The sequence below is a fragment of the Mus musculus genome, chromosome 10 (assembly GCF_000001635.26).
Source record: "Mus musculus strain C57BL/6J chromosome 10, GRCm38.p6 C57BL/6J".
Classification (NCBI taxonomy): Eukaryota; Metazoa; Chordata; class Mammalia; order Rodentia; family Muridae; genus Mus; species Mus musculus.
Window position 1 is genome coordinate 123,336,750 of NC_000076.6, and position 25,672 is coordinate 123,362,421.

The 25,672-nt window shown below is 40.9% G+C and overlaps 1 protein-coding gene across 8 annotated transcripts in view; it reads left to right on the plus strand.

Moving 5' to 3' along the window:
- Tafa2 (TAFA chemokine like family member 2) overlaps positions 1–25,672 on the plus strand; it is a 477,181-nt gene that overhangs the window by 72,726 nt on the left and 378,783 nt on the right. For 2 of the 8 annotated variants that reach the window (XM_017313954.2, XM_030245097.1), the window contains exon 1: positions 11,478–24,111. The exons of the other annotated variants lie outside the window; for them this stretch is intronic. The gene's annotated coding sequence lies outside the window, so the exon portion shown is untranslated. Of the gene's footprint in view, positions 1–11,477; positions 24,112–25,672 lie in introns of those variants that run through there. 8 annotated transcript variants of the gene reach the window in all.

Genomic DNA, 25,672 nt, shown 5'->3' on the forward strand with positions numbered 1-25,672 from the left:
AATTACCTTGTTTACTCAGAGCAAAGGAAAAACGCTCTGAGACACAATATGTTCTAGGTCCCCTAGGCTCCCCAGCCACATGGGAAGATGGAGACAATTTACTCTTGTCTTCTAATTTACTGTTAAAAATAGCTGCTGAAATGTAAGAAAGTGAAGTTCGTGGGCATGCTATTTTTGGATTTATATTTATCATCTGTTATAACTGGGACTTGGGATTTATAAGTTAATTTAATATGCTGTTTAATGGAGTGTTACTAAATCATAACTTACAAACTTCTCATTTATCCCTAATGGTTGGGAAACGGAACAGTAGAGCATTTTGGATATTCAAAAATTGCTACACTTTGTATCCTCTACAGCTATGGTTCTCAAATAGAGCAAACTTAAACTCCAGGGGACATTTGTCAATGTCCTCAAACACTTTTCTTGAATATTGGAAGAAGAGAAGGAGAGGTACTGTTAGCATTTAATGCTTGTGGTTCAGTGATGCTGCTAAGCATCCTACAACCTACAGAAGAGTTGTAACAAGAATCATCTGTTCTGATGTTAACAGCACTGAGTTAGAGGAACTTGCCTTGACAGTTTGGCATATTAAACAAAATCAAAGTAGAATTTGACAAAGTTCAATTAGAAAAGAGGATGGCAGAGGCCTCCTTATTACATGATAATTCTGCATAGTATAGGGCTTTACATCTTTATTAATACGAGTTGGTACAGTATTGGTAGCGTCTTGACTTGTTGGCATAAGAAGATGCCTAGTTGCTGGAAAAATAGGGCAGTTATTTGGTGGTGCCCTTATATGAGGAGGCTCATTCTTTTTTTTTTTGTCTTAGTTGTTTGAGCTACAATGGCCACTTATTTCTTTCTTTGGAGAAGGTTGTTTGCGATCCCCATCACAGTGTAAGTAAAATATAGCCTGATTTTTGTTGATGGCTTTCTAATGTGCTACAAGCATATCAGTGGTGTGAGCTTGGATGAGAACTGTTGTTGACACAACTGTTATCACAATATTCAGCTGATTTTATTTTAGATTATTAGGAGAACCAAAGATGAAGGACAAAAAATTCTCTCTCATTTGGATAGTTTATTTCTGAGAAATATCCAAAAATATGGAAGAGAAAAATACTTGCTTTTGAGTAGAAAACTGAAGGGATCTGTGTATTCCTCAGTGAGTTGAATATTTATCAAGGGCTCCTGTCCTCATTCAGGCTAGAGCAGTAAATAAGATAGAATCTTTTACAATGTTGTTCATGGAATTATTTGGAAAATAATAAAAGTTTAAAGCGTGAGACTGAAATTAGTTTCTATCTGTAGCAACCTTGAGCGCGCAGATGATGGGATTTACAACTCCAGAGACGTCATGGAAACTGCCTGTTGTGTGGCCCTGACATTATCTGAATATTCACTCTTTCAGTAGAGAGTTAATTATGAAGCCTATCATTAGGAAGTGGATCTATGCAGCCCATGTAGCGTTCTTTGTCAAGTGCACACTAGACACTTCATATGTGACCTGCCATTCTGGGAACGTGGGGCATAAGCGTGAATAAGGAGCAGTCCCTGTTATTCCCTGTGATTTTGGAGAAGGAGGAGGGAGGGCAGGGCAGGGGTTGAGGGCAGAGAACAGTGGGCAACAGGGGTGAGGCTCCCATGTGGTAGGAGGAGAAGCCGAGGATAGAGGAAAGTTATCACACCCACAATGACCACCTACTTGGTCTTTACCTAGATCTCTTTGTTTTTAACCCTTTCTGTGAGAGACATTTACCACTAAAGTTTGTTGATTAATTAGCCTTGAAAAGGGCAAGGTAAACAAAAGCTTAATTTATGTTCATTTAACAACAACCCTGGAGTTTCCAGGGAGATGAATTATCTGAGTGCGAAACCAGTGCATTGATTTTTGTCAGTTAACACTAACAAGCAAGCTGCCAGGACTGTGTCTCCCAATAGAGCAGCATCGAATAAACAATGAAAATTCTCGAGGTTAGGTACTTTTTGCATTTCTATTCCCAAGTATAATCTTAATTTAATTTTAAGTGGTTTTTTGGTCTTAGAAGGTGGTAATAAAATTGACCAGAACAAACTGCTGAGGAAAGAAAAAACACTACTAATCAAGCATTTTTATCTCAATGTATCCAAAATAGAACCTGCTATTTCCCACTATACGCTAACTTCTTCTGCTCCGCCCAGTGTTCTTGCCTTGATGGCACCTCCTGCAGATTCCCTTCTTCAGAACTGAGCCCCTCAAGTCTGTCTCTGTGTTATTATCTGAGTGACCTGGGGAAACTGCATGTGTGGAGAGAATAAAAACATTAGCAGATAACATTTGCCTTTTTGCTAAGCCTTTAATTTTCAGTAAACCTCTCCATTGCCAGGAGAGTGTGATATCAGGATTGTTATTACCTATAACTTAACGGCAAAAACATAAAGTCCTTAGTTCTAGAAACCGTCCAGTGGGTGCTGGAACCCGGTTTCAACCTCAGATAGTCAGAAGAGGGGACAGAAACACAAACAGCCAGTCTCTGATTCAGACCTTTCCTGGCTTCCCAGGGCCTGTCACAAAATTCAAGGTTACATCTGTCAGTCATGTAACGGTTTCGATTCATTTTCAAAGACCTATTGCTGAGTGTTAAAAAATAAAATTCCATTAATCCCAATAAGGGGAAATTGTAATGGGATTCCATTCGTTCTTAAGACACCCAAAACAGTTTTCATAGATTAAAAAAATAAGGGAGATCAATTTACCATTGAAAATAGGTCTGTATAACTAATAAGCAACACCTTAAAAGGAAAGAAATCCAGTTTGTACATAAAAATAAAAGGCCGAAAGGATCCAGGAGAAGCAGCCTGGCAGTGGGGGTGTGGGACAATGAGGGCTTTCTTTGGAAGGTGCATTCTTTCTCTCTTGCACGTTGTGCCTAAGTCTTCAGCTTGTTTGAGCTTTTATTGTCTTGTACTCAAACTTCCTTTTACATCTGATGGTACACCATCAGGTAAAAAGGAGGCTGAACTTGAACCATATCTGAGTTTTAAACTTGACCCACAGTACTGTTCGGTTTCATGAAGACATTGTTGTGTATAAACCACAGGCCGGTGTTTTCTCTTCCTTCCAGTCTGTCCCTCCAGTTTCCACTTAGCATATGGAATTCTCCAAGGTTCCGCCGTCTCTCTGCATGGCCTCGCTTCCTGTGTTCATCCTTACTTGTACACACTGCCAGACTGTTCACTCATGTGCACTGTAGTCTAGTATTTTCAACCGCTATTCCTTTGCACAGACGCTCCTCTCCTCTGCCTCCTCCCCTCTCCCTCCCCTTCCATCCTCCCATCTCCCCTTTCTCCCCTCTTCTCTACCTTCTCCCCTTTCTCTACCTTCTCACCTCTCCTCTCCCTTCTTTCTTCTCCCCTCTCCTCCCCTTTCTTCCCTCTCTTCTCCCTTCCTCTCTTCCCCTCCCCTCCTCTCCCTTCCCCCTTTCTCCCCTCCTCTTCCCTCTCCTCCCCTTTCCTTCTCCACTTCTCTACAATGCACTAGGCACATGCAATCAGTTTATTACACAGCAGAGAGGTTTGAGGCTTTGGAAAGCTCAGTTTGGGAAGAGGATTGTTACCTAGCCCGTTCTAACTTTTCCCTGTAAAGACATACTATACTGTCTGTATTATTCCTGTGAGAAAACACATCTTCCCTCTCTCTTGAAGAGAGACACCATTTCTATCTTACAAGGCTGCTTGACAGGCAAACATTCAGGAACACCTAATCTGAAAAGAAATATCAAGTAATGTGTTGGAAAGTAGAAAAGTGGGAAAGATTCATTGGTAATTGTTTTTCAATACTTCTTGCATTTAGTACATCATATTAAAATTACTCATGTAAAGGTCTGGTTGGTGGGTCTGCTTAGAACAGACACATAATCTTATTTATCTTTTTGTTTTATGTATTATCGTGTTTATTCCAGAGAAGAGAACAACACATATGTATGATGAATACATAAATAAACACCTTTAAAATATAGTGTGTGTGTGGGCTATACCAAACATGGTTCTAGAGCCCAGGCTAGCCTGATTATCATCATGTATTCCTCCACAAGTATTGAACTTGTTATCCTAAGGCACGGGCTATCAGTTCTGGCTCACATAACTGTGTTTTAAAGTGGTTAGTCTCCTACAGCCAGCTAGCTGGTTTTGTATAATCTAGACTGTAATATTTAATATGAAATTCAGTGCTTATTATGTGTCAATCTCTGAGTTAAGCCCTATATAAACAATACTTCACTATATCTTACAAGATGTGCTGTTATCCTTGGCTAAGAGAAATGAAGACTCGGGAAGTCTGAAGAAAGATTTATACAGAATTTGAAGTGATTTATTTGTTAAGTTATTCAGGTGATCGGTGGTAGAAATCAGGTTTAAGTTCATGGAGTTTGATGCCTAAAGCTCTCTCTTTTAACAGTTTAATGAGTACAGTTTTTCAAAGGAAAAGACATGACAAAGATGCATGGGTAATATCAGGCTCTATAAATTCATACTGTTTTCACAACTAAATTGGAGCAGGACACAACCTATCAGCAGGGCCAGCATGCATTTAGGGACCAACCAAGTCGAAATACTTTGCTTTACTCACGAAGTCTCACTTGCAAAGGGGATCCTCTCAGGAAGGTAAGATTAGGGCAGTATGCGTGTGCACACTGGGGCTAGAAACCAGTTTGAGGTCAGTATGGTAGTACATGCTGGGGAGAGATGATGAAACCATGGAAACCATGATGTCATCAGTATGCTTGTGCATACTAACCTCCAGTTAACCTTGGGAGTGAGCAGGGCCAGCTACATCGGCATATGATCTGAATTGTCTTGCAGGGTCACAGGCTTCAGGGACTGTCTGCCAGAGTTTACTTGGTTGGTTTCCCGCTTTGGTGGCATTTAAAAATCCAGGTTTCCTGTGAGCAACCTACCGGTTTTCCATAATTCAGTTTCTACTGCATTTGGAAGAAAACATTCAATTTAAAATTTAATTAACATTTCAATGTTTTGAATATGAAACTCCACCTTTTCTTTGTACTGGGCATTTTGAGGCATGTGTTGGTTGGCATCTGAGCTAACTCTCTGTTTCAACATGTTCGGTGATGGAGAGAGGGGGTGATTTTGCCATGTATGATTCTGGGAAAAAAAAACCCAACAACTTAAAGTTTTTCCTGATTCTTCTATACAACCATCCTGATGTTCATTTAAGGCATATTTATTGCAGGATACTAGCCAGTCCTGATGGAAAAAAATTATAGATCATTGATAGGAATTTCCAGGTTTTAGAGATTTTAGAGCCATTCTCACTCCTTTCACTGGCTTGATTGTTCATTTTAGATCAATCGAATCACCATCTTTTATAATAAGAACCAGATCAATTACATGAGAAATAGCATTTCCTTTTTTTAACAGGAATCAATGTCATTTCCTGTTTTATGTGTAAGTTACATTTCTACTATGTGAATTAAATGTGGAATATACTTTGTGATCTTAGGATATTTTTCTATGCATGCAACTTCAATACTTTCTGTATAATGAGGTTGGGTATTGAGTATATTTCATGTTATTACCAACTTTTTTTTTGTGTTTTAGCCCCTCAGTAATATTAGTTAGCTACTTTCTCTTTATATAGAAACCTGGCTTTGGGACCTTACATAATCTGTGATCACGCACATCTGCATTTGATTCCTGAAAACACATATGCAAGCTCAAACTTATTTCTTATATCTATTTCTTCTGAACAGCTTTCTGTTATTATCGCCGTGACTGTTGCCTCCCCGGCCCGCCTTCCCCAGTTTCTAAACTCAACTATTCTACTACAAATAGGGAGCAAAAATCGATGATTTCTTTTTTTTTTAGTTGTGACTCCAAAACCTCTTGTCTTGATTTTTAAATACTGTTTGATTCAAGTCTTAACTCCTTAGTTTTTCCATACATGAGTTGACTATGGAGTTCAAACAGGAGAAACCGGCCAATTCCCCTATTCCTGCCTATTCTGCCGCGATGCATGTTGTATTCCTTCAAAGCCAGCAGAGGGTGCCGAAGCTCAGGAACAAATTTCAGGAGAGGTTTTGATGCCCAAACTAGAAATTCAATGTGAAAAGTGATTTTGAGGGTATTGAGATGAGAGAGATCAGGGTATATGGGGAGGGAGGGAGAAAAAGAGAGAGAGACAGTCAGACACACACAGAGTCAAGAGAAAGACACAGAGCACACAGAGAATGAGTGAGTGAATGAGAGACACACTGAGACAGAGAGAGAGCAGAGAGGGAGACTGAGACACACACACACACACACACACACACACAGAGACAGATACAGAGGTGTGTGCATTTGTGTGTGTATGTAGAGGTGTGTCCATTTGTGTGTGTGTGTGTGTGTGTGTGTGGTGCAGATAATAGAAAGCAGTAAAGCTGAAGAGGTTAGCAATTCCCATTTTAGGAGACACTTGAAATGCAGAAGATGTATTTCATCTCCTGCAGGGATGCAGAGCCAATGCAGTGAGGCATTTCATTTTCAGATCTCAAGAAAGTACTTCAGCGCTAAATGCATAAAACAAGTTTCCTTTTCTCACTTTTCCAGTTCTTTCTGTAAAAATCTTCAGACTAAATCCTTATTCATGTCCATATCTGGAGAATTTTATATTTAGTGAAAGCCCTGTTCACTGCCTTCCTCGAGCCCACTGCCTCATAGGCTCACACACTGAGTGTATCTGTACGTGAGGTAGGGAACCTTGGAGACTACTTAAGTAAAGGTGGGTGTTTACTCAGTAGAGCAATAAGCAAATCTGCTAACTGTCCAAAGAGTGGTTATATGTGTGTATGTGTGTGCTGTGCTTTGTGTGTTTGTATGTGTGTCTGTGTGTATCTCTGTGTGTGCTGTCTGTGTCTGTGTGTGTGCTGGGTTGTGTGTGTTTGTGCTTATGTGTATCTATGTACACCTCTGTGTGTATGTCTGTGTGTATCTGTATGTGTCTCTGTGTGTATGTGCTGTGTGTTGTGTGTGTCTATATGTGTGTGTCTGTGTGTGCTATGTGTTGTGTATGTGCCTGTGTTTTGTGTGTGTGTCTGTGTGTAGGGGAACATACAGAGAAAGAGAGAGAGAGAGAGAGAGAGAGAGAGAGAGAGAGAGAGAGAGAGAGAGTCAAAACTGCCCTTTGTCCCCATGAGCTTCAATGCACCAGTGTCAGTAGTTGTCTTTGGCAAGCCAGGATATTTTAGGCAACTGAATGCGAATGCTAAGCAGTAGCTCATTTTGTACAGAGTGGACATCACGTTGGTTTCTCAGAAGAGAGCTACAGAGGTTGGGAAAGCCTAGAAAGACTTTAAGGACAAAATGGGCTAAACATCACTGGTTTCAAACACTAGACGGTGTGTGTGTGTGTGTGTGTGTGTGTGTGTGTGTGTGTGTGTAAAGGGGAAAAGGTCAAGTTTTTCCTGATTGGAGAGGCAGCCTAAGAGAGATGGGGAGCAGGCTGTTTTGGTGTTTGACGGGCTGCCACGTGAGATTATGCATAGCATAACTAAGGGGTGCCGATCCCATGGATAAGGCAGCCTAGATCAGAAACGGCTGTGTGACCTGCAATAATGTTTATTATCCACTGCTGCTCCATTCCTTAGTCCCTCTTTATAAAATGGCATGACAGTAATGGTCCCTGGAGCAAGAACTTGTAAAGGAGACAGAATGGCATCTAGTGCAGAGTTGTCTCCAGCCCCCTGAGCCCAGAGTGGTAACTTATCGAGAAGTGGGAGGGTCACCAACCCCAAAGCAGGTACTTTCCATTTTTAGGTGCAGAAATGTTACATCAGGCTTTCAGCTGTGCAAATCTTGAGTCTCATAGGGACCTCTGTCTATTAGCGAAGCATGGTGTGGTGGTCTAGGATGATTCTGACATCACAGGCTGATGATTGACAGGGATCAGATTGCAAAGTCTCCCTCCTCTCAGCAGTGGCAGTGACACTCACCTGGAAATTCAATGCTGCTTGACTTTGCCTGCCTGCCTGCCTGCCTGCCTGCCTGCCTGCCTGCCTGCCTGCCTCCCTCCCTCCCTCCCTCCCTCCCTCCCTCCCTTCCTTCCTTTATTGGTTGCTTTGGACCATGTGCAGAATATAAGCTCCAAAGGCGTGGGGTCACGGCCGTCCTTGTCAGTTATCTGACTGACATGCCTGGTGTCCACTCTTGTTTCAAACAGCTGAGCAGGTTAATGATGGAGTGGAGGAATAATAGTTTTGAACCTCATCCATCATTTCATACACATGTGCTGGAAAGTCCTACCTCTATGACAGGCAAACCAGCTTGTCTGGGGATCTCTAGCTAAATATCTTCCCATGACTGTAAGATGAAATTAACAATGCTTTAGGCTGGTTTACAATGTAAGAACACCCTCTCACACAGCACACAACCCCCTAAAACACTCATATGAACGGGGTATTTCTTCCAATTATTCATTTCAGTTATTGAATATCTCTAGCACTAACTGATCACCTTAGCTGTGCCTGTACTAGTTAATATCTTGACTTAAAATAAAGGAAAGGCAATCCTCAATTGAAGAACAGCCTCCTTCATATTGGCTGGTATGCTTGTCTGTGGGTATGTTTTCTTGCTTAATGGTTGCTGTGAGATTGTCCAGACCACTGTGGGTGGTGCCACTTCTGGGCAGGTGCTCTAGGGTTGTATAAAGAGCTGACTGAGCAAGCCATGGAAACAATTTATTTTTTGGCCAGTGTCTTATCATAGGTACAAAAAAAAAAAAAAATCAAACCAGAACAGCACCACAAATGGATTACCATGGGCCTTGAATTTGACAGGAGCTCCTTTGACGACTAGTAGAATAATTTTCTCTTCTCTTCTCTTCTCTTCTCTTCTCTTCTCTTCTCTTCTCTTCTCTTCTCTTCTCTTCTCTTCTCTTCTCTTCTCTTCTCCCCCCCTCTCTGTGGCACTATATTTTCTTCTATGACCATCTTGAGAGATTTGTGATTATATTCAGTTCTTGGTAAAGGATAAAACCCTTCTAAATTTCTCATAGTGATGTGTTTTGGCTTAAAAGATTAAAGGGAGAAATCACTTCAGAAGAATCCAGGGCTCGCAGTGGATGTGATGTTGAGTGGAGAGAGGGAGGGAGGGTTGGAACTTCCATGTGGCATTCATAAAACTCGACATGCATCTATTGGTAGTGTGAGCCTGGATGGAATATTGCAGTGTGGTGGGTGGGCCGAACAAAGGCAGTAAAGGTACAGGAGACAGACAGGATGGAGAGAGATTGGAAAGTAGAAGACCTACGTGAATATTTCAGACGCCATAACTTTATGTCAACGCGTGCTTCTGAGGCTACTGGAAACCCAAAACTAACTTACATGAGTTGTCTCACTATGCCTGTCTATGCTAGAATAATGTCTGGCTATTCCACAGAAATGGTTTGAAAAGACTATTTTTTATTTTCTCTCCCCATCTCTTAGTTTGTGAGAAAATGATTCACCTGACAGTGTAAGACATTTCATGTTCTTCCTTGCCGTCTCTCAGAGCACACTTGGGAATGAATTTCACTTAAGGACTTTTACCAGTGTAGACTATTTCTAATCTAGATTTCCTACCTCATCAAATTATTAAATGGATGCTTTAAAAAGAGAACCCCAAATGCCTGTTTAATGAGGCCACTGAAATGCATGTGCTTAGCAATCGCTAAAAGAACCACAATATTTTTGGCTACATCTGTTATGTAATGCTGTACCCAGTTGCGTTTTTAAGTTACTGATTATACTGCAGATCAAAGTTTGCTACGTGTAGTATCCAGAGCCTCACTAGAAGTCGATGTTTAATATATTTCTTGGTTAAATGATTTCAAAGTTAAATCTCTTGAGAAGTCACTGGATGGTGAGACGAGCACAGAGAAACCAAAGCTCCTCTGATATAATGAATGTTCGGCAATGCGTCTACTTTGGGCGTGTCATTCCTTACTTACCTGTGAGGTAGAGAGTGATGTCACTTCGTTTTAAAGCGGTGTTCAAAATAATTAATGTAACAGTGATTGTAAAACAAACTGAACCACAGTGGAAAATTCAAAGTAGAAGGTGATGGGTAATAGAAAATAGGAATATGGAGCAATGATTACCCTTGTCTGCCAGTGTGTGCTCCTCTTCTCTCTGCTGCAGCGAATCAAAGAGATTCATCAGTAGGACTTGGCGGAGGAGTTGGGAGTATTCAGGGTTAGAAAAACCACCGTCATGCTGTCCCTCTTTTAAAATAATTGTTAATGTACTTTTAAAAAACATTTTAAAAAAGATTTATTTTAAACTTTATTATAAAAAAGCTGCAAATAAAAAAATACACCAAAATTAACCAGACCCAAAGTCTATATATAGCCCTGTGAATGCTTATACAGTTATTTTTATTTACCTATTTTTATTTTATGTGCTTGTGCATGCATGTATGTAAACACATCTCGAGACTATCTGGTGCCTGAAGAAGAAGTGGACATCTGATTTCTTGGGACTATAGGTACCTGTGGTTGAGAGCCAACATGTAGGTCCAAAGGCAGAAAATGGTTTTCTCTCTTCAGCTCCTGTTTTTAGTTTTGAAAGTATGTGTGTGTGTGTATTTACTTATATAGGTGTGTGTGCATTTGTATGTGTGTATTTGTGTATGTATGTGCATTTGTATGTGTGTGTGTATGTGTGTATGTTTATGTGTATATGTGTGTATATTTGTGTGTGCGTTTGTGTGTATGTATGTGTGTGTATTTACTTGTGTATGTGTGTGTGCATTTGTGTGTGTGTTTGTGTGTGTATATGTGTATATTTGTGTGTGTATTTTGTATGTGTGTATTTGTGTGTGTTTGTGTGTGTATGTTTGTATGTATGTGTGTATATTTGTGTGTGTGTATTTGTGTATTTGTGTGTATTTGTGTTTGTGTGTGTGCATTTACTTGTGTATGTGTGTGTGCATTTGTATGTGTGCATTTGTTTGTGTGTGTATGTGTGTGTGTATGTGTGTGTGTTTGTGTGTATGTATGTGTGTATTTACTTGTGTATGTGTGTATATTTGTGTATGTGTGTGTGTATGTGTGTGTGTATTTGTGTATTTGTGTGTGTATATTTACTTGTGTATGTGTGTGTGTGTGTATGTGTGTGTGTGTGTTTGTGTGTATGTATGTGTGTGTGCATTTACTTGTATATGTGTGTGTATTTGTGTGTGTTTGTGTGTGTATTTACTTGTGTATGTGTGTGTGCATTTGTGTGTGTATTTGTTTGTGTGTGTGTGTTTGTATGTGTGTCTGTGTGTGTGTATGTATGTGTGTGTGTATTTACTTGTGTATGTGTGTGTATTTGTGTGTGTGTATTTACTTGTGTATGTGTGTGTATTTGTGTGTGTGTATTTACTTGTGTATGTGTGTGTATTTGTTTGTGTATGTGTGTGTATGTGTATTTGTTTGTGTATGTGTGTGTATGTGTGTTTGTGTGTGTGTATTTACTTGTGTATGTGTGTGCGTATTTGTTTGTGTATGTGTGTGTATTTGTTTGTGTATGTGTGTGTGTGTGTGTGTATGAATGTAATCCACCCAGAAGAAGGGGTTAGATCTCCTGAACCTGGAGTTACAGTTGGCTGTGGAATGTGACGCTTGGGTGGTGTTGAGAACCGAACTGTAGTCCCTGGCAAGAGCAGTTCATGCTTATAATTCAAATCATCTTGAAACGTTGTTGAAGTCCCTTCTTACAGTATTTTATAAAATGAGCAACCTTAAGTACTACTCTGCAAGATTTGTTTTCATTTAGAAAAACACATAAATAATTGGAATTTTACCTAATTTATAAAGATTTGAAATCATTTTATGAGACTCATTCAACAGCCACGCCCTGTAGTGAAGCTAAATGCTTAAAGAATAGATGATTGATTCATTCACCATCTAAGAGCATATGCAAAAGTAGCCATGCCTCTCACTCTATACAATATACTCTAGACAGAGCAAAGATGTAAACGTCAAAAGGAAAACTTTAAACACTTAATGAAAAACATAGTAAATGGATTACATAGATAGACTTAGGAAAACACTTCTTGTATGGGGAACCAAATACATTGATTATAAAATATGTGCATTTCATCCGTCAACATTAAGAACTCTGGTTCATCTAGAAAGCTTTCTAAGAAAATGAAAAGTTCTGTCACACCTACAAAATTGTCGAAGGACTGATGTCAGCAACACAAGAATCACACACAGTGAGTCTGGAAAATGAATTACTTCATCGGTAGACATGTCATCGAGGAAGAAACTGAGGTGGTCAGCCAGGAAACAGGAAGGCACAGTGTGACGAGTCATGTTTATTAGTCACCACGGAAAAGCAGACGCAGATGATATTACTGCACTGTAGTCTTATTTTAGGGAAAGCTATAATCTAGTGCTATCCACTATTGAGAGGATAGAGGTCCACTGTATGCTTGTTTCTGGTCGAAATGCAAATTGGTCTCCTCATTTTAGACGTTTTTAAACATTTTGGAAAAAATGGCTGCTCTTATATCATATGACTCAGCATATATGTCTGCTTCTAGGTAACTCATAATTCTCACATGTGTGCAACAGAAAGCCATGTAAGAGCGAGGGAAGTATATGGGAGGGGCTGGGGGAAGGGAAGGGGGAGGGGCTGGGGAAACAATGTAAGTATAACTTCAAGATATAAAACCATTTTAAAAATGGATATATAACTACATTAAAATGGATCATCTCTTACCAGTGATGAGAGCGTGTTATGCACAAGGCTTGTGTTGTAGACTTCAGGTACACAGAGGAAAATGTTCTCCTAACCGGGAAGGAAATTTAGTATTTGACTATATGCTCATAGTTGGTATGGCAGGCTGTATTCTGCTTCCGTCCTTTTATTCTCTACTGATGCATTTTTAGATTAGGCTACATGAAAAACAAACATTTTAGGCCCAGTGAGATGGCTTAATGGGTAAAGATCCCTGCTGCTTGAACTTGCAGCCTGTGTTCCGTTCCCAGGAAGGTGCCTCACATTGCTCTCCTGACCTCCACATGCAAACATGGCCGTGTGTGAGTGAATACACATAGGTCACATGCTGAAAAAAAAAATCAGAAAAACTCATCTTAGATCTTAGTTCTTTACCATATGAAATGGAAGGGTAGGCATAATTAATTTTGTTGCCTCACAAAATTATTTCACATATTTTCTAAAGGAAAGGCCAGTGTTTAGAACATAAAAAAATTTGAAAGCCCATAAAGATACTTGAGGCATTTGAAGTGTTGAACATTTAAAATATCAGGCTACAGACACCTCCTAGAAATCTGTTGAGTCTTGAGCTCAGTATTCTGGATCAGTAGTAGAATTTCAGATGTAAATATTGAATATCCAAAATACACTTCCTAAAATGTACTGTGTTTGGTGTTTTGGAACAAAATTGGAAGCATTTTGTTCCAGAACAGCAAAAGTAAACCTACCCGAATTCCTGCAAATGGAATACAATATAAATATAGTCGTAGATAAAAACCCTAACCAAACAGAGGAACTAGCCAGCAAGAAGGGTCTCATGTCGGCTTACAAAATGAATAGACAACCACTAGGATTTGAATACAGTAGTTTGCAATGGAACCTCAATACTCACTCCTGTGTGTCTTGGTTCGTTAAGGCTGCCAGGATAAAACCCTGCCAGTTGGGTGATTGTAGATGGCAGAGAAATATTTTCTCATAACTCTGGAGGTGAGAAGCCCAAGATGAAGGCACTAGCCGACGAGCATCCTTTATGTTTCCTCTTCCTCCAAGAGCAGTAGTCGTATGGATTAGAGCTTCTGACAGTTCACTGTCTCCACCTTACCTGTCTCCAAAGGCTTTGGGATGTATGGACCTAAGAGGAGCACAGCTGGGTCCCTCGGAGCATCCTGTCCTGTGACCGGTTCTAGGCTGGAGGCTTGCCTGCTGCTCCAGATGAAGCCTACAGTGTGTGTCTCACAGATGCACATGGGATAAGGAAGGACCCACAAATTACAGGAAAATAGTATCATGCTACCATCCTCAAATCTCTGTTGTTTCAATCTGTCTGTCATTTACTCTATGAAATCATCACCTCTTGTGCCAGCCACCCAGGACAGGAAAGGCAGCTGATGTCTGATATTTTACTGACACCAGAGTAGCAGTGAGGTCTGGTGGACCCTCCTGTGCTTTTCCCCCATGATTGATTGAAATCTAATATTACTGCGCTAAGGGGTGACGGTGATGGACAGTAGGTGTGAGGGGCAGGATGATGGTTTTCTTTTTCCTTTTAAAAATTTTTATTTTTTTGAAAATTTCATATATACACACACACACGTATACAACATGTATTTCTTTTTAAAAAGATTTATTTATTTATTATATAAATATGAGTACATTGTAGCTGTCTTCAGACATACCAGAAGAGGGCATCAGATCCCATTACAGATGGTTGTGAGCCACCATGTGGTTGCTGGGCACTGAACTCAGGACCTCTGGAAGAGCTGTTAGTGCTCTTAACCACTGAGCCATCTCTCCAACCCCGCAACATGTATTTCTTACATATATATTACGCATACATATAACCCTTGCTATCCCAGCTCCCCTCAGATTTCCCTATCATATCTGCCTTCCAATTTTATGTCCTCCTATTATAATTATTTATTAATTTTTAAACCATTGACTCTTTCAATATATTCAGATAGCATCCCCATCACACCAGTGCAAAAACATAAATATATATAAATATTTGGTGGTATTTTGTGTACTTGGATTTACGGCCTGAAGATGTGGACTTGGCACTGTATACTCATTCAAGTCTGTTTAGATACAGTGGCCTCTACCAACAGGAACTGAGAAAGATGGAGTTGTAAGAGGGCTTGGCCCAAGGCTAAAGACTTGTGAACTGTAAAATTCTTACCACAGCTTTTGTGATATGCTGTGATAAATAGAAAAAAAATGTCAAAAAACCGTGTGGAATACTGGCTTCTGCTGAAGTGTCAGGGGTATCTGGCATAGAAACTTGGAATCTGGGGACCAGGAGAGGCTCACATAGGCTGTACATAGAAGGCATTGCACTGTGCTTTCAGTTTGATAATGTTGTAGCCAAGATTACTGTACTTGCTTCTCTTGTGAATTTGGAATTAAGAAAAAAACCAAAAAAAAAAAAAAAAAAAAAAAAAAAACCAAACTACATTATAGATAAACCCTTACTTAAAGGAAGCCAGTTTTGAGAAAATATTTTAAAGGATAGCCACTATATATTTTTAGAAGTTAGCTTCAGTCTAAATGACAAAAATCATGTTTTAATTAATTTATAATGGGTTCAAAGACATTTTAATCACATGAAGCCTATGAGTTAATATGTTGCCCATTTGGGATAAATGACAAGTTAATAACAAAATAACATTTTTGGGGGAAATTGCTGGGCACTCTTAATACGAGGGTTTGAATGAAAGTACCCTTAATATATAAGCTCATATGTTTGAAAACCAGGACTCCAGTTGGTGGGGCCATTTGGGAAGGGCTAGGGGGTTTGGCCTTGTTGGAGGAGGCATATCATTGGGGGGTAGGTTTTAAGAATTCAAAAGACTTGGGCCATTCATAGCACCTCACTCTGCCTGTGGTCATAGGATATGAGCTCTTACCTGTTACTCCAGTACCATGTCAGCCTGTCTGCTGCCGTGGTCTATGCTAGAAACCTTCTGAAATTGTAAATGCCCCCCCCCCCCAATTAAATTATTTCTATTATAAATTTTCTTGGCTATGGTGGTTTATCACAGCAATAGAAAAAGATCTAAGGCTATGTAATGAATCTCACAAAGACAAAAAAGCAACCTGTGCACTCCTGACGGAGCTTCTTCATGTTCATGTGACTGAGAGGGCCAAGTGACGGTCAATACCACAGGCTTTAGGTCCAATAGACCCTCACTCATAGTAGATATCTGAAGTTGTAGCTTACACATTGCTTTTCTGAAAAGTGGAAATGTCACAACTTCAGTGGCTGGAAAGATGGTTCAGGGGTAAAGAGCATTTGTTCTCGTAGAGGATTTGATTCAGTTCCCAGGATCCACATGGATTCTCACACTGTCTGTGCCTCTAGTTGCAGGGAGTCTGACGACCTCTTCTGATCTCCAGACACATGAATGGTGTAAATACATACATTAAATGTAAGCAAAACACTCAGATGCAAAATATAATAAATATACCTAAAATGAAAAAAAAAAAAAAACAACAAAAAACCAAAACTACAGCTCCACAGCCTGGTTGTGGATTTTAATCTAATCGCACAGTTGTTGGGCCTAACAATAGAACTAATTATTATTATTGCTGAAAGTTTTACTAATTGGAGGTTTTTAATAGCTTGACCCATGTTCTATAGTGTTTTGCTTGGTTGATTTAACAAATTATCTTCAATTGTTTAGGCAGGCATTATGCATGTTTGAACTCTTAAACAATTTAATTTTCTCATACACATTAGAAATAATGTACACATGAAAAATGCCTTCACGTGGAAGTGAACTTCCAAGCCTGGTAAACAAGCAAACAAACAATAACGAGACAGTGAATGTGAGTGAGGTTTTCCCTGGTTTCTGTATAGATATTATAGATATTTTGCGTTCATATGTCTGAATGTATTCCAGATACATGCTTGGTGCCCATAGAGGCCAGACGATCCATAGGATCCCTGGATGAGAAGTTACAGCTTCTAAGCCGCCACGTGGGTCTTCAGAATTGAACCAGATCTTTTAGAAGGTCAGCAAGTGCTCTTAACTCCTGAGTGACCCCAAATTATTGTTTTTGGAGCTGGGAAGGGGAGCCCAGGGCCTCATGCACCTAGCAACGTTGTTACTGAAATATTTCTTGGGCTAAGAATAAAACCTTTAAAATAATCTTTCTCAGCTTCCAAAGCAGACTAGCAGATAGAGACGACAATTCTAATGCTCTCCAGCAAGTACTGATAATGACGTTAAAATGTAGTCGTTTGTATTCATTTAGTGTTATTTTATTTATCTAGAAACATTTTAACCAAAGTGAAAAAGCTTTTGTCGGTGAGTGTCTGACGGAGGCTGTTGCTGTCAGTAAGCAGCTGGGAGGTATCAACTCAGGAGGCTGAGATGTCTGCGCTCACCCTGAGGAAGTGACTCTGCTCCATGCTTCCTAGTACAGTTTCCTTTAATGCTAGTCTTCCTTAAGAAAGTCACCTCAGGTGTATCTCCCAGGTCTTGGGGCTGCACAATTGACTACTCAAGGTCAGTAGTTCTTAACCTGTGGGTCAGGACTCCCTTGGGGATCAGCAGCTCCTTTACAGTGGCACATATTCAGGTATTTATATTATGGATCATAACAATAACAAAAGCACAGTTATGAAGTGGCAATGAGGATAATTTTGTGGTTGGGTGTCACTACAGCACAAGGAACTGCACTGAAATGTTGTGGCATTAGGAAGGTTGAGGACCTCTGGTCCAGGCACTGTGTCGAGCTGTGACTTGTGATGGTTGGTCTCCATGTGGTATAAAACGAAGGGTCTTTTATGAGGTGTATCAGTTACACTTATCTGTGGGTTTAAGGATGAGACTTACAGATGTAGTAAGGAATTCCACTCGTTTAGCACAGTGACTGTGGTTGACTCGTTTCTGAAGTCCCCAGTAGCCCTGGCAAGCTGGGTAGATGTCCAGCACCGGGAATGGTTTCACTCCTGTCTAGTAGACCTTAACTCAATTAGACAGCTGTTGGTTTCCACCTGTACATGAGTGCCACCATTGCACGTTTGTGATGATGCTGGTATTGTCATGGGTCTCAGGTACTGTAGCTTGTTATTTATGTTAATTGCTTTTCTCCCTTGGCAGCTTGAATAGCATTTTCTGGTAACTTGGAAGTTAGAATGAAGAAAAGAGGATTTCAGGTTAAATCCAGTACCAGGAGCAAGTCTTGTGTCCCAAGGATTCAGTGTCTTCAGCAATGGGGGCTCATCTTCAACCTCTTAGAGGCATCCAAGGGCAACAGTGGCACCCTATGCTGCTTTGAGAGTAACATGGACTATCCTGACCAACCATTTGAAAGGACATTTCTCAGGATATTTGGTACTGGCTTTTTTGTTAGTCTGTGGTAGTTGTGAGGAGACCAACTAATATAACTTACACACACACACACACACACACACACACACACACACACATACGCACAAATATGCACATACATGTATATGAAAAGCATTGTGAGACTAAGTGGTGTAACTTACACACACACACAATTATGTGTATTGTGTATAGTTTCAGGTAAATATAACAGCTCCTATATCTGCAGGTCAGAGAACATTGAGGAATAGGGGTAGAAAAGTTGTTCAGAGTTAGAATACCAGGAAGTCCCTCCTTAGAATGGCTGAACAAAGAAGACAGGAACACTGGCAATATCAATAGATGTGCTAACATGGACGGAGAAAAATCTTACAGGGCTTCAACCCTAGGGGAAGAGCTCCAAGGTAAGTAAAGGCCACTGAGAAAGGAAGATTAACTTCTCCTTGGGATGAGCCCTCATTTGGTTATCTAGGACAATGTGGTCACCCCTGAGGCCCACACAAACAGCAGAAGTGGACTCGGCAGGTTATATTTATATAACAGAGCATAATTATCCATACATTTATAGGTAACAATAACAATCAAAGTAAAAGAGGCTATTGATTTAAGATTCGTGGGCTGCCATGGGAGGAGTTGAAAGAATGCAATATACTAATATATGTTAGTATATACGTATATATACATATATTTATATATACTATATAGTATATATAAATATATACAGTATATTATATACTATGTATATATATACACTACATACTATACATAATATGCAGTATATGTACACATACATTTCTATATACATTTATGTGTATGTCTGTATAATATATATAAATATATGTATATACACATGTGTATATGTATCTATGTACACACGAATATGTATATGTGCATACATTTATAGATACACACACACACAGACACACCGACACACACACACACACACACACACACACACATACACACATGCTTACAAAAGTTAAGCTGGGGCTGGAGAGATTACTGAGTATTTGAAAGCATTTGCTCTTCTTGTCAAGGTTTTTCAGCAGCTATGTGACAGCTCATAAACTTCTGTCAGTCCAGTTCCATTGAATCTTACACCTTTTTCTGCCTTCAGGGGACACCAGGCACTCATGTGGTACACAACTCTATATCTTACCCCCCTCAAATAATACATAATACATACATACATAAATTCATACATACATACACTTATAAAAAGAAATAAAATCCAATGGTTTGAAGTCGGGGACCCTTGTGGTTGAATTAGGGAAAGGCTGGAAGAGGCTGAGGAGGAGGGCGACCCCAAAGGAGGACCAGCAGTCTCAACTAACCTGAACCCCTGAGATCTCTCAGATACCGAGCCACCAGCCAGGTAGCATACAACAGCTGATATAAGGCCTTCAACACATATATGGCAGAGGACTCCTGGGGCTGGCCTCAGTGAGAGAAAATGCACCTAACCCTCTAGAGACTTGAGGCTCTGGGAGTGGGGAGGCCTGGCAGGGTGGGGTGGGGGAGTGGGGACATCCTCTTGGAGATGGGGGAGGAGGTATGGGATGAGGAACTGTGCGAAGGCCAATTGGGAGGGGGATAAAGACTGGGCTGTAAAAAACTAAAAGAAAGAAAGAAAGAAAGAAAGAAAGAAAGAAAGAAAATAAAAATATTTAAAAAATAAATTTATTTTACCTTATTATATTAGAATTCTTAAAAAAAAAATCTAATGCAAACTTTAGGAGCCTAAACCAGAGGAAACAATTGCCTTAATAATCCTCCAGTACTCGCAATTTCCTTTTTTATTTTGACATGGGGTTTTGTCCCCCCCCCCCCAGCCCCCACTTTCTCACAGCTTTATTAACTCTTCCTCTTGATTCTTGCTCTTTTATCATTTTGAAAAAAAATGTGTATTTTCCAGAGTTGAAAAGCAACCTGATTTGTTTTTACTCCCTAACTACTTTTACTCCCAGGCTCCGGCGAGGGTGGGTTTGAGCAGGATCCAAATATGAAAGCAAAAATTAAAGTCTGAAAAACGCTGAGAAGCAGGTTTCTCCTGTGGGCATTTTGTCTTGACCTGAGTGGAAGGTCTGATGGGGAGGTGGGGAAGGAAGGGTTGGGTCCGTTTGACCTCTGCTGAAGTCAAAGGGAAGTGCGATCCTGCAGAAACAGAACACTACTACTGGGAGAAGAAACTCTCTCACACAAATCTCCCAGTTGCTGCTGTGGCTCCTGGCAGGGAAGCTGTTCTCACTTTTTAAATTATTTTATTTGTTTACATTTCAAATGTTGTCCTTTTTCCCAGTTTCCCCTCCACAACCCCCCTATGCCTTCCCTCCTCCCCCTGCCTCTATGAGGGTGTTCCCTACGCGCCCACACACTCCCTGCCTCAGTGCCTTTACATTCTGTGCCCTACACTGGGTCATTGAGCCTTCACAGGACCAAGGGGCTTCCTTCTTATTGATGCCAAATAAGGCAATTCTCTGCTACATATGCGGCTGGAGCCGCGGCTCCCTCCATGGTTGGTGGTTTCGTTCCTGGGAGCTCTGGAGGGTCTGGTTGGTTGCTCTTCCTATGGGGTTGCAAACCCCTTCAGCTCCTTCAGTTGTTCCGTTCCTCTAGCTCTTCCATTTGGAACCCTGCGCGCCCAGTCAGCTCAATTCGATGGTTGGCTGCAAGCATCCTTATCACGTCTGTATTGGTCAGGCTCTGGCAGAGGTCTCTCTCAGGGGACAGCTAGGAGGCAGCTGCCATCACGGTGGGATCTTAGGGACAAGCGCTGAAGTAGCAAACCTCTGCATCCATGTAAAGTGGAGAACACTGAATGGTGGTTTGGTATTGCGCTGTAGCGTCTCAGGAAGGTGGCTGGGATGCCATCTTTAGAGGAAACTCAGATTTGATAGTGTAGAAATTTACATTAGGAATTCAAAACGTCCTTCTCTTTTGCCTTCATTCTCCCAGATGGGAGAAGCCAGAAAACTTTTGGGAAAATACCTGAATTAGGGGGCTCATGTATTTTCATTCAACCATTATGCCTTTCTTTTTAATTAATTAATTTTTTACACTCCATACTTTATTTCCCCTGGCCACCCTCCCCCATACACCCTCTGACTGTTCCACATCCCATACCTCCTCTTAACCCCCTGCTTCCACATGGATGCCCCTCCCCACCTGACCTTTAAACTCCCTGGGGCCTCCAGTCTCTCGAGGATTAGGTGCATCGTCTCTGAATGATCACAGACCTGTAAGTCCTCTTCTGTATGTGTGTTGGGGACCTCATATCAGCTGGTGTATGCTGCCTGGTTGGTGGTCCAGTGTTTGAGTGATCTCAGGGGTCCAGATTAATTGAGACTGCTGGTCCTCCTACAGGATTACTCTTCTCAGCTCCTTTCAGCCTTCCCTAATTCATCAACAGGGGTCAGCTGGAGCGCTCACAAGGGACCTAGCATAACCACACTCTGGAAGACCCAGCAGCTGAAAGAGTCCAATGCAGATGTTTGCACCCAACCAGTAGACATTATACTTTTCTTTACATTTATCACACCGTGTAGCATGAACTAGGATTATGCCTACCATTCATTGAGTGTGAACAGACACCATCCTAAGTCGAGTCTGTGAGCCGCTAATGGCAGCATGCTCTGGGTGGCTCCCTTAGGTGTTGCCCTCTACAGGGCTGGCCAGAAAGCCTTACCCTCTGAGCATCTCTTCTGACTTCTGGTGGGTTTATTTGGCTGTTGATTGGCATGACACATCCCTCTCCATGCTAACACTAGATGGTGCTTCAATTCATCAGAGCACTTAGCAGGAAATCACGGTATGAAGGTAGAAGAGTTAGGAAAAGACGCTCTACGATGGCCATGCACCGACAGCCAACCGTAGGATGGATCGGGATTTTGGTAAGTTGCCACACTTAACTCATCTCTGCTATGCATTTTGTCGGGCGGTATGCATTATTTAGGTGAATGCAGAACTCCTCCTTGTACGCAACATAATACATTTTTAATGGCTAATGATTATATAGATAATCTCATGCGAGGGAGCAGCCGATTGTTTCCCTTTCGCTATCATTATAAATTTACTTCTGAACAAATTAAAAATGAAATCATCATCCCTGGCGGATGGGCAGGAAAACAAAGGCTTATTAAGAATTTGCTTTTCCCCTGGCGAGCTATATTATCAATAATCATCTTAGTCCATAATGTATGTGGTTTGGCATGACATATTAATTTGTTCTGATTTAATGGTGGAGAAACCATTACCATTTTATAGTTCTTTTTGCTGTTTTTTTTTTCCTCTGTCTTAGGGACTTGGCGGTAGTCACGTGTCCTCTGTAAAAAAAGTTTGCATTATGGTAATCACAGTGACTGGAACGAAGTACAAGCAATAAAAATTAAAATAGAGGCTGAGTTCTTCCTGTTACAAAGACAGGAACATTTCTTCTACCCCCTCCTTTAAAAAAAAAGTCTTTAGCTCAGAGAACTTGTAATTGTATTTTCTCCTGTCTTTGAAATGTCTTTTTAAAATCCTTTTGGACCTTATGTCAGCTTTAGGACTTAGGAATGTCTGGAGGCCATCCCTTTGAAGTATAAGCCCCTAGGGAGAAAGCACCCTGGACTCTCAGTGTCTCTGGAATCATAGGAGTCTAAACTGAGCTAGGATGCTCAAAGGGGCAGGCTGTTCACATTCCAGAGCCTTCTGTCATGAAAATATGAGACGTCTGAGTCTGTTCTCAATAACACCAGTTAGCCCAGTAGGTCTCAACCTGAGTGTCAAGAGAACCCCTCTGGGGCAAACAAGCCTTTCACAGGGGTCGCCTACGATCATCAGAAAACAGAGGTTTACCTTATAATCCAGAGCAGTGGCAAAGTTAGAGATCTGAAGAAGCCACAGAAATAATCTTATGGTTGGGGTTCACCGTAACACGAGGAACTGGATTAAAGGGGCGCAGCATTAGGAAGGCTGACAACCACCTAGCTAGGTAATGTAGATGGACTCCCAGTCTCTAGGTACACAATTGGAATGAAATGTGTGAAATGGTGCCGGTGAGTTTTCTTACTTGAGAAGTTATTATTGCTTATCTTGAAGCTCTTTGAAATTATTAATATTTGTCTGACATATCAAACATAAGATAGTGTTCAGTCTTTGTATCTGCTAGCAGGTTACCTTGATGTATCTATAACACAGGCAGGTTTCATGCTTATTCAATAATATAAGAAAAATCTTTTACTCTCTTGATGGAGAGGGTGACTTGGTTGGGAGATTTCCCTTTTGATTCTGTTTCCATAATAACCGATGTCCTTGTTGTAAAAATAGCACCTTGACCAGCGTGTCTTCTCTTTGTGTTGTCTCTCTTCTTTAGTCAGTTGTGCACTTCAGAGAGGTCCTCAGTGGCTAAAGTCACAAAGAATTAGATGTAATATGAAAAAAGCAACAAAACAAAACAAAATGAAACAGAACAAAACAACCAAATTAGCGAGGAAAAAAACCAAAACAACAACAACAACAACAACAACAAAAACCAACCAAAAAGCCAAACCAATATCTTCTCCCCAAATAATCTATTTTTAGGCTAATTTTAATCTCTGAGAGTAATCGCTATTCATTCTAAATACCACTTGCTTCCCATTATGTTGTAGGATCTCGCCAAACGTTCAGCGTGGCATTGCTAATGCAAAGGTGACTGCGGCCCAGGAATGATTTATGCCTCTGGAGTTTCAGAGGTCTAAAAATAGGGCTCGATGTTACTTTAACGCGTGCCATGCTACACAGGCACAATAGGGTTAGAGGAGATGGAGTTTCATCCTGAACTCTCCGTTTCCTTCCTTTGTCTCCGAATCTGAGAAGTGACTGAGTAATTAGATGTTCCTCATTTGTCGCTTGTATCATTTCCTCTCAGCGCACAGCACCCAGTCCTGCGGGCCCTGACGTGTTGGTGGGGAAACATGTAGTCTATGAATAGCCATTCCCCTCGACTCTTGTTGCTGTTTTAACTTGAAGATTTGGAACTGGACGATACACAGAGACTGTATCATATCGTATCTATGCTCCTAGGTTCGGATGGGGTAAGTGCGTGCCTGACTTCAGCCTCAGGATAGGATTAGAAATGAAAGTGTCCAGTTAAGACATACAGCAAATATTAATGACAGTTTACAAGAAGGGTCCCCGTTAGAATGACGAATGCCAGCAGTTTTGGGGGAGCAACCTTACTGAGTGAATGGCAAGTAGACTTTAGTCAATATTTCCTCTGGTGTTGGCTGTGACGGATATGAGGTAACAGAGTGGAAGAATGCAAGAATGCTTTCTGACAACCTTTCTGAGTGGGAGCTGTGATCACAGGAATGGAGCTTGTATAATCGAGTTCAGGTATTTATTGTCGAAGGGCCGGAGGTCGCATGCGCATAAGAGCAATCTGTATGAAGAGCGATCAAGGAAGCTTGTCTCTCTCTCTCTCTCTCTCTCTCTCTCTCTCTCTCTCTCTCTCTGTCACACACACACACACACATGTATATATTTACATGTGTGTGTGTGTGTGTGTGTGTGAAGTATATATTTCTTACTTGGTTGGCTAGACAGTCGATAAGGAGATAACAGAGCAGCCATGCTCAGGAGAGCCCCAGAGTCATCTTAGGTCAAATTTGTGAGCACTAAACACTGTAGCTTTAAGTAGCATGAATTGCTAGCCCTGCTCCCAATGCATTACATACTTTATTGTCACCTATTCTACATCAAGCTGATGAGGGAATTAGCTCCTGGGCACACTCTTGTGCTATATAGTAAAGGGCTAGTTTAGCTTTTGAGGGCAGCTAGCATAGCACTCCGCAGCGCCACGGTAATTCGGAGCTGTTCCCCAATGTCATCGAATGTAGTTCAGCGCTCGGAGTTTTCCAGGAAAGATCCCAGAGGTTACTGTCTCAGCAGTGAGTTTGCATCCCACGCTGGCTTCTGTGTTACCATGGTGCGCTGATGTGGATCAGGACCAGCCACTAGGCAGCTGCCACCAGGTAGGGGAAGGGGGCTGGGAGGGGAGGGGAATCTCATTCTCTGGAAGTATCGACTTGATTTTAATAAATGTTGATGTTTAATTTAATTGTGACCTTTACGATACAATTTGTGAAGAAAAGAATCTCTGCTCTTCTCATGAGCTGTTGAAAAGTCAGGATACTGTGTCTGGTAGGTTAATGGTCCTAGAAACGTATTTTTAAAACCAGTAGTGATACCCATCTGAACCCAGAGTCCATGGCTGTCCAAGTACCAGGTTGGTGAGTATTTCTTGATTACTTAATTGAATATATATATATATATAAAATCAAGAGAGGACAAAGCGGCAGAGTGCTGAGAGCTTGAAAACACTGTCACTTATAATTTTTTCTTCTAGTTAATCGTTCAGCAAAGAGTACTTTGTTCAGTTTCTTGGCCAAGCAAACTCTACTGGCCCTTCAAGACCTTTTCTCCTGTTGCTTTACCCCCCCCCCCCCAAATCTCTCCTTCCCCCACCCTGGCAAAGCCCCCTCCATTAGTTTTATGTCTCATATGCAAATAGGACTTCCTCTCAGCACTTTGTCTATTAAAGTCTATATGGTAAAGTGTTGATCTCTAGCCTTGTGCTATTGGGAGCTAGTGGAA